An 11546-nucleotide genomic window follows, 5' to 3' on the forward strand; every position below is an offset into this window, starting at 1 on the left:
ATCTCATATATATATATATATATATATATATATATAATAATTACAAGGTAGCAAATGTTGCTTAAGTATCCCAGGATTTAAATCCGGGATAGTAAATCGTATTTTGTAGAAAATAGGAAAATTGAACAAGGATGTTGTTAAGCCATTTATATCTTGAATTCTTCTACATATGTTTCGATAGATGTACCCCAAAATGTCCAACAGGATAAATTGTGGTCAGTAATGCATCAATCTCATCAGGAAGGATATAAATAACAAACTCATCAAACAGACATATATGTTTTTGTTTGTTCCTTCTCGAGCCATACGTGGCTCATAAGGGCCATTTCCCCGGTTCTATTGGCGTATAGGTTCCCCACCTGAACGGGGCGCCGGCCCATTGTAGGGGAACTGCTAGATGCAGGAGGAAAGAATGACAGAAGGTTGTGGTGAAAGAGTCAGCAGAGGTTCGTCATTACCTTCTGCCTGAGCAGCGTGGAGATTAGGTGTTTCGCTCATAAACACACACATCACCCGGTCTGAGATTCGAACCCGCGTTCACTCGACCGCGAGTCTGTTGCTCTAACCACTAGGCCATGTGCCTCCATATATAGTTGAAATTTACAGAAAATCAACATACCAAGACAGGTGTATGAACAAGAAGCAGGTGTATTAGCTCGGGAAAGTGAGAGAGTGTTTTATGTTTCGAGTTTACATAAAGTAATAAGAGAAAATAAACAAAGAAAGATCTTTAAAAACTTGTAGATTTAGCGATCAAACATGGAGGCTGGTTGGAAAAAAATGGCTTGACAGGAGATGGAGAAAGAAGGGGAGATAATATAGAATTTGGTGATCTCAAAATGAAGGTGCGCGTGCATATGCATGTATGTGAGAGTATGTGTGCGTGTGTGGATAGGGGCTAGTGACTTTGACGTGACGTGTGGATGTGTGCGTGTGTAAGTATGTGCGTCTGTAATGTGTGAGTGTGTGGATGATGGTCTAAAAACAGAAACAATTCCTATCAGAGTAGGCGCATTAGGTATGATAAAAAAATATTCAAATACATAGCAAAAGCACCAGGAATAACAAGTGTATATAACATATAGAAAATAGCACTACTAGGCACCGCAAACATCTTACGTAAAACACTTTCAATAAAGTAAAAATAAGAGCATCACAACAAACCACAGCAAATACTCAAGACACACAGAGCTGCGCTCGGTAGTGCAGTGAAAGCACATCATAAGAATAATATGACTGAATAATAATAATAATAATAATAATAATAATAATAATAATAATAATAATAATAATAATAACAAAATACAAAGACCTGGAAATAGAGATAACTCGAATGTGGAATCTAAAAACAGAAACAATTCTTATCATAGTAGGTAGGTGCCTTAGGTATAATAAAAAAATATTCAGACAAATACATAACAAAAATATCAGGACTTACAAATATATATAACATACAGAAAATTGCACTACTGGGCACTGCACACATCCTACGCAAAACACTTTCAATACAGTAAGCATAAGAGCACCACAGCAAACCACAGCACATACCCAAGGCACACAGAGCTGAGCTCGGTAGTGAAGTGAAAGCACGTTATAAAAATAAAACTACTGAACAATAATAATAATAATAGTAATAATAATAATAATAATAATAATAATAATAATAATAATAATAATAATAATAATAATAATAATAATAATAATAATAATAACAACAACAACCAACAATAATAATAATGATGATGATAATGGCAGGCATGATAGAGCAGCACAGTATATTCACTGGGTAATTTTCAAAAACTTGGACCTGCGCTATGATAAAAACTGGTGGGAACACAAACCACCTCCAGTGCTTGAAAATGATCACATTTCACTCCTCTGTAACTTTCCCGATCAAACTGACAGAAAGATAGGTGCGAATAAGCCAGGCATTATATTGAAGGACTTCAGACAAAAATCATGCCTCCTCATCGATATGATTGTCCCAATCGACATAAATGTATCTACCGAAAACTGAGCAAGTATAAAGATCTTGAAATAGAAATAGGCAAAATGTGTGACCTCAAGATTAAAACAATACTTGTTGTCATAGGTACCCTAGGAATGATAGCAAAAGAGGCTACCTAGCTCAGATACCAGGAAATCCAAAAATGGCAGAAATTCAAAGAATAATGCTCGTGGAAACTGCCCATATCCTATGTAAAATACTATCTATGTAACCTCAAATTGTAAAACAAACTTATAATTGTTTTATGTTTCCTTAAACATTCTCTAGAGCAATAGTTTGTGCAAAACCAAATATATGGCACCCTTGTCATAACACCAACTTGAACTTCTAACTTGTTGTCTCTTGCAGTCCCTGGGTGAGACTTAGAGTCAACTAGTACAAATACAAAGCAAAAGTCAAACGTATAATGATAATAATAATAATGAAGATGACGATGATGATGATGATGATGATGATGATGATGATGATGATGATGATGATGATGATGATGATGATGATAATGATAATAATAATAATAATAATAATAATAATAATAATAATAATAATAATAATAATAATAATCCTTTCTACACGAAGCATATGGCCTCAAATTTGCGGACATAATCTTTTCTTGTTTGAGCAGTAAGGAGCGCTGCGGTAGGCACCTTCTCTCAGCAATGATGCGACCGCCCTAACTACACCCTCTACCATCTTCTCTCTACCATCTTCCCTCTATCTTCCCTTATGTCCAATTTCTACCTCACTTTCATGTTTACAACCACTCCTAAGCATTCATCCTATCTTCCCTGTCGATCTGAATTAATTGTACTGAACTTGCTGTGTTAAATGTCTTCATCCCCTCCCCAGTTGATCACCTTTTCCCTTTCCATTTTTTTCTCTCTCTTTATCTTTCTCCCTTCTACTTTTTTTCTGTCAATGCCGGGTAGTGAGGAGAGTTGGGCGCCCACCACTCTTATAAAATACATCAATGGGCTGCACAAGACCGATCCCCTGACAGTCAAACCCAATTCTTTCGCCAAAACAAACGGAAGAAGAGTGGGAAAAGGCGTGTATCTGGCGCCTTCAAATAACCAGTGCTCCAGGTAAACTGTACTCGTTAGCCTTGGATGGCATGCAACCTAAGAAAAGGACCACTCTGAGTTCAAAACGAGGGGAGCAAGGCCTCTGCCACCTTGGCCCACTTCCGGTTGGTAGTAACTTAAAAACACACCTCATTTGTGAGTGAAAATGCAAGCAAAAAGATAGTTGATAAACGGTGTGAACGGGACTGGAACCAATGGTGAAAGTGCCACACTCGACAGGTGTCTTACTGTGCAGCAGGGAGGTCCCGGTCGTAACTCAGCCACTGCTAACCATGATACAAGATATAAGTGGAGTAAACCAGTAAATATAAGAGTTATGGAGTGTTACTACCGGAGCACCCCAGTGGATGCGAATGGTGTGCCTATCAGAGGGTACAGAAAACGAATGCACAGTGCACGGAAGGCAAGGGATCTGTTTGAAATTATTGAACAGTGATTAAGTGACCAAGGAAGAGCAATACGAAAGAATGGATGGTTAACAGAATTGGAGCTAGAAGCTACTAAAAGAAGGATATCGGGTGATGCTGGGAATGCGAGAAACGAAAGTGGTATACTGAAAGAGATGGACTATTGTTCGCAAGAATATGCCACCGTGAATTGTGAAAGAATTGAGATCAGTGATAATTCACACAATCAAGATCGATTAATGATAGGCAGGATTTTTGATCTATTAAATACGAAAGGAACAGAATTCATAGACGACTTTAAGAAGGCAAACTAATAGAGACTAAATCAAGAGACATTATAGTCAATAATGTATTGAAGCACATTGAAACAAAGAACATCACACAAACAAATAATCTTATCAAAGCTGCTAATAGGATTGTGATGGAAAGGATGGGATTGAGAACTACTGAGAACAGAACAGAGATGGATAGAAGAGGAAATAAACAACCTTGGTGGAAAAGGACAATTTCAGAAGCTATAAACTCCCTGAACAATGTAGTGTCAATACTTGACAGGAAAAGAAACGGAAAACTTAAGAATGAATGGAAATTCGAAAAAGTTAGGAAGAAATATGATGTAGATACAAAAGGCATGAATGTAGTAATTGAAGAACTGAAGCTGTGCATACTTGAAAAAAGAAAAAAGCAAAGCTAAACGGTTCGAATAACGGATTAAGCAATACTGGCCAAACAAATTGTTTAGAACCGACCAAAAAAGATTTTATTAAGAGATTAATGATGATAAAAGACGTGAAAGATTAGTCCCTGATGCTGATGAAAGTCGACTTTCCTGGGGTAAGATATAGAGCAAGCAAGAACAGCATAATACTACAGCTGAATGACTCTGCAGCTTAAAACAAAGAGGTTTTTTCCCCCAGCAAGAGACTATCCACTTCACAGAAGACAGTATAAGAAATATGAGTAAAAAGACAAGCAATTGGAAAGCAGCAGTACCTGGTGGTGTACAGGAATGTTAGATAAAAAAGTTCAGTAGTTGTCTTAAATTGATCGCAGAGCAATTTAATGCATTGGTTAATGGAGAAAAAGAAATCCCAGGCTGGTTGACAAAAGGACGAACGGTGTTGTGTCTGAAGGATGCATGAAAAAGAAATGCTGTTGACAATTACAGATCAATTTCTTGCCTCCCATTAATGTGGAAGTTACTGTCAGGAGGAATTTTAAAAATTTCTTGATGAGAACAAAAAGGCTGTAGAAGGAAATGCAGAAGTACCAAAGCTCAATTAGTGGTAATGTAAGAGTGTAAACGAAGACAAATCTGGGAATGGCCTGGATTGACTATCGCAAAGCTTATGATATGATTCCACGTCAAAGATAATCGAGTGCTTAGATCTGTTTTGAATTCCGAAGTTTGTAACGTGTTTCCTGAAGAGAAGTACCGTGGGGTGAGAAACTAAACTAACATCTTACGGAAAAAGCTTGGGCACCCTGGGTATCAGAAGAGGGATTTACCAACTAAAGTGAAAATCCCAAACAATCAGCCACCTCCTCTTCATGGATGATTTGAAACTGTAATGCAAAGATGAGACATAAGTGAGTGCCTTGGTAAACACGGTCCACTGATATTAGAATGGAATTTGGGTTCAATTTGGGTGGAATAATCTATTTAAAAAGAGGCAAGGTACAATCCCTAGAAGAGATAGAATAACTGTATAGAGACTTGATTAAACAAACTGAAACAGAAGGCTACAAATAAATTGGTATACTAGAGTTCAACGAGATAATAGAAAAGGAAATGAAAGAGCAAATGAGGGTGGACTATTTCCGACGACTGAGGTTTGTATTGCGTTCAAAATTGACTGGATGAAATAAAATCCAAGCCGTTAATACGTGCGCGGTAGCATCACTTCGGTAAGGAGCGGAAATTATAAAATGGCAAATGAGAGACGTGATGTAAATGGATAACAAGACCATAAAATGTTGACAGTACACGGAGCCTTCTACTCTAAGAGTGACACCGATAGGCTGTACTTGTCCAGAGGAAAGGGTGAGAGAGTTTTGATCAGATGCAAGGACTGTATCGAAGCAGAGAGGAAAATAACTTAGAGTGGTATATCAAAATGCCGTGGAGCCATTGTTCAAACATACAAAGAAGGCGGGCGTCATCGAAGCTGGAAACTGTGTAATGAAAGAAAAATTTAAGCAAGAAATGAACAAAAAGAAAAAAGAAAAAGCATGGAAGGAAAAAGAAAATGTACAGCCAGTTTGCAAGAAATGTGAACGTCAAGACAGATACAGAGGGCTGGAGGCTATGGAAGAGTAGGAGTGGTCTGAAGATAGAGACAGAAGCGCTCATATGTGCAGCTCAAGAACAAGTGTTAAGAACCAACTATGTGAAGTGCAGAATAGACAACACTACCGACAGCGACAAATGCAGAATATGTGACGAGAAGGGTGAAACAGTATGGCACATCGTTAGCGAATGCCCGAAATAGGCGCAACGCGAATACAAAATACATGATAATGTGGCAAGAATGATCTATTGGGAGCTCTGTAGAAATCTCGGCAATGATCCAGTGCAATCACATGATCAGACATCGGAAACCGGATACTGTGGTGAATAAAAAAGAAAGAACATGCGTGATAATCAACATAGCATGCCCCGGTGTCAATAGGATCAACGTGAAAGAAGAAAAAATAAGCAACTATGACGATTTGAAGTGGGAAATACGAAATTTGTGGTCAATGAGGAGAGTAGACGTGGTTCCAATAGTAATTGGTGCACGTGGAAGTATCAGCACTCAACTACTAACATGGCTAAAAAAAATTGGTACAAGTGTGAAGGTAGAACACCTACAAAAATCAGCATTGCTTGGAACTGCAAGAATTCTTCTCAGGGTTCTTGAAGCATGACCAGTAAACAAGGGTCACCTTAGTCTTCTGGCTGTGGACAGCTGACACTTTCCATCATACATAGCAAAATAAGCTGTGTGCTTTAATTACATAATAATAATAACGGTTTCAATTTTTGCCACAAGGGCAACAATTTTAAGGAAGGGATGAGTAGATTACATCAACCCCACTTTTCAACTGGCACTTATTTTATCAACCTCGAAAGGATGAAAGGCAAACTCGACTTCGGTGGAATTTGAACACGGGACGTGACGATAAACGAAATACCGCTAAGCATTTCGCCCGACGATGTAACGATTCTGCCAGCTCATCGCCTTACATGATACTACTACTACTACTACTACTACTACTACTACTACTACTACTACTACTACTACTACTACTAATAATAATAATAATAATAATAATAATAATAATAATAGTCAAGACGGAGAGCGAGATTCGATTGTAAGATATTTTATTAGTTGAACGATATTTCAATAGTACGTTTGTCTTTGTCAAGTTCAAATTAAGAAGTGTTAAAAATTCAAAATCACAGAAATTTAAACATAAAGTATGAACGAGAGCAACCAACGTTCACACGTTGATGGAATGACATCATCAGTTTTTAAGTTACAATTTTGTAACAGGCGAAAAGAAAAAGACAGAAAAAAAATAGAAAAAAGAAGACGAAAGAAAAAGGGAAAGAAAAAGAGAGAAAGAAGAATATTCAATCAAACAGTTTTGTATAAATTTGATGATATTCTCCTGTCATCTTATTCATTCCTCCACCCGCAAAGTGAAAGTGGGGCAGATTCAGGATATTTTCTGAGAATATGCACTTTTAAGTCTTCTTCAAAATTACAGCCGCTTGAAACGAAATGTTCAGCAAGTTCTGTCGTACTACTGTTATTGTGCCTGAATACATGCATTAACTTTACCAAGATTTCACAGGTATTACTTCAAAAGTTGGAAAGCTTAGCCTCTTTCTTACAAAACACACGCATGAAGTCATATCCATCTTGTTTCTTTCAAAACTTCAGAAAACAGGCCTGATGTATTTTCACGTATCTGTCATGCAAATCTTAATGAACTGCTAACAGATATAAAAGACATATAGATATTAGGTGCTTGTTATAGGACCAATGAAATGTTAAATTGATTTCGGTGGAATCTGAACAAAGTGGGCAGAGGTTTGCAAGAAAACCTTCAGACATTGTTTCCAAAACTCTAAATGCTCTGCTTATTAACCGCCTTGAAGTTATATGCATAAAATATGCTTCTTTTTTAGTTTTACTAATTCGAAATATTTTCTTTTATTGTGTATTGTGTATACGTAACTTAGTATTGTGTGTATATATATATATATATATATATATATATATATATATATATATATATATATATATATATATATATATATATATATATATATATATATATGTGTGTAGCGAGCAGTGAATTAACTGCTGTCTAAATTACGTAAAAAAAGAAAATAAACCTGGCATCTCATTTTAACAGATATATTTACCAAAATCACAGAAAAATATCTTGAAATACTAAAGAGTAAATTTATTCAATAAAATCGCGGTTGGATTCAACAACGCCTTCCAGACAGCTTCAGAATCTCCTGCAATTCTTCTGCACGGTCTCTCTGTTTAAGTTGGTGAATGTTGCCATAATCCTTGCTTTCAGTTCATCTTTGGTGTTACAAAATGCTTTGTTGGTATCTCGCTCAATTGTGCCCCACAAGGGTGTGGAGTCTGGAGAGTTAGGTGGTCAGTTGTTAGGGGTGATGTGACTGCATAAATTGTCTGACAACCATGACTGGGTTCTCCAGAGTCCTGTTGCCATACATAGGGTCTTCCAGCAGTCACCCTATTCACCCAGGACAGCACTACTGCTTTCAGGCACTTGATGTATGCCTCTGTGTTGAATCTGATCTGAGGCCATGTGGGAAGATGAATGGAGGCATAATTTTTGCCATCACTAGTGATCACTCCAAACACCATGATATTGACTGGATGTTTGATTTTTATCACTCCCGGTACATGTCCTCACATTGATACCCAAACACTCTAAAATGCTTGTATTGGAGCTTCCGGAGCGAATGCCATGCAGTACAGCATGTCGTTCTCAAATTTCTGGCAGAATGAATTGCGTCATGGTGCTGTTTTTGTCACAGACGGTCCCTAACGCACCCCACTATACTGTATAGTCTACAAAATCAAAAACCATGCACATGCGCGAAATAAAAAAATATGAAATGGTGACAATTTACCCATCGTACTCTGTATATATATATATATATATATATATATATATATATATATATATATATATATATATATATATATATATATATATGTATGTATAATTTAGAGAAAAAAAATACGATTTTTGAAATTACTTAAATTAAATTAAATTGAATTTTCCCCTGTAAATTTGGATTGTTATTATCCCTAATATTATTATCATATATATATATATATATATATATATATATATATATATATATATATATATATATATATATATATATATATATATATATATATATATATATATATATACATTATATATATATATATATATATATATATATATATATACATGTATATGTATGTACGTATGTATATATATATATATATATATATATATATGTATGTGTGTGTGTGTGTGTGTGTCTAAATGACTTATAAATAAACAATTCAAAATGCCATATTTAATATTCGGCGGCCGTTTTTCTAATCAAACTAATGAATTTCCTCCAGTCACCTAATAAAATAATGTGGCTACACCGTAAGACATGCTAAGTGTCTTAAAGAGAAGATGAGAATTAAAGAGCCGGATGTTATTGCCAAGGTCTTCAAGGATGGTTGTAACTCACTCTCAAGAGAAAGAATAACGCATCACTTAGACATTAATCTGGTCTAACGATTTGGAAATAGAAATAGCTAGAGTGTAGTGATACAGACAAACACCTAACTACATTTATACGCAAACTGCAAAAAATAGTGCTTCTTTACATTGCACGCATATTACTTTAAGTAATTTCAATGCAAAACTTCAAAAGTTCTGGATTAAAAGCAGAAACAGAGGGATTTATTTTAGCTATACTGGATAATTACTTAACCACAAATAATCACAGATTACTATAAGGATATAATATTGAACCCCGCCTTCCCCCCCCCCCCCGTAAGACAGTTAAACTAAGTGTTGCCAACGCAATTAAAATAATGTGTCAATTGACCACTTTATTCCGGTTGGTCTGCTTTTGTGAAATTATATCCACACATTTTCGAATTGGCAGCTCTCACAGTTGAATTTTTGAAAGATCGTTTACTATATTAACGGTGAAAATACTTGAGTTTTCCATTAATGGTATTTTAGAAGAATGATGTATTTTTAGTCTGGTAAACAGATTTATCAAAGTGAACTACAAACATAGGCAAACACATAAAGAGACACACTTAAATATAAATATACGCAAAGACGCACTCGAGCACAAACCAACATACAAACTCGCATTCTGATAACTAGAGACGATTACGCACACGTACGCACATGCACACACACAGATACACTAACACAATGTACAAAAGCACTCACGCACAAACGAAATCACGTTTGCACTTGCAAACATGCAGGCATCAACACACGAACATAAACGAATTCATACACACACACACACACACACACACACACACACACACACACACACACACACAATCAAATAAATTCAGAGATACACGAATAGACACAAGCGCGCAAAGCACATGCAAAATACATGCAAATACAAACACACATAAACACACATGAATACAGACAGAGAAACACATGCACAGGACACAAAGAAACGCATTAACACACGCAAATACATATAAACACATGTGCACACAAGCACACATGCGCGTACTCATACACACACAGATATACGTACACACATAAAACGCAGACACGCACTGGCACGTGCAGACAGGCACGTGCAGACAGGCACACAATAAACCACACACAAAAGTATACATACAACCGCGCATCTCGACACAGAAAGGTACACAAAAACTCAAATGCACACACAAATACATAGATAAACATAGACTTCGTTGAAATACACCCCAAAACGCATATACACACAAATATCTACTCACGTATATTGATACCTAAGTACATACGTTTACACACAAATGCGTACGCAAACAAAGCACAAACATATGACAGGAGCACAAAATACACACAATACACGCACATTGTACCAAGCAAACATACACACAGCTGTAAACACCGATCTATACGTATATACCCAGACAAAGCAAATTCATCCACACATGCACACATGAACGCACATCCACTCATGCACACATACACGCACAGGAACGTTATGTTATGTAAGAATACTGTTTTGCTCCAAAGTCCATTAAAGTTTTACAACATTTCCGCTTCCTTTCACATGATATATATCATATAATTTGATTTGCTAATTTGTTATGTTGTTTCTCTATTTTTCTTGTCTTCCTTCTATTAACATGAGTTACATTTTCCGAAATAGTGTTTTAATATTAATGTACATTCAATTATATTGTATGCAATCACATAATATTTAATATCATTTGACATTGTCAATTTATTTTCTATTTTATCCTTCGTAACATTTCTTTCTACCATATTTGTATTTGAAGAAATAAACGTCATATTATGGCAGAAAGACGGCTATTTTGATTCAAAAGATTATTTACGGAAAACGATCTTTATTATTCTGGTTGGATTCTTTCTCTTGCGTTTCAATCGTCTTTTAGTATATTTTTGATTGCTTATAGGGGCATATATTCTGGATTGTTTACAAACTGAATACCCATATATAGATGCGGGTGTATACAGTGATGACGGCCTTATTGTTACCAGCAACCTGAATGGACATGAGTTCTGTAGTTTATTGCATTCTTCCAGCGTATATACTTAGATATTACAATTCATACGAACCATAGCAGTGTTAATGTTTTAGATATCTATTTAGATTTACAGTCTTTATCATAAGCCTAATGAAATGTTATCTTATATTAGTAAGGGATCCAATCACTCTCTGTATACTTAAGAACATAGTTATACGTATGTAAGCGAATATCCACCGTCGAATTTGGACGACTTTCGACAAAATCTATA

Source organism: Octopus bimaculoides, chromosome 9 (genome assembly GCF_046866305.1).
Source record: "Octopus bimaculoides isolate indiv1 chromosome 9, ASM4686630v1, whole genome shotgun sequence".
Lineage (NCBI taxonomy): Eukaryota > Metazoa > Mollusca > Cephalopoda > Octopoda > Octopodidae > Octopus > Octopus bimaculoides.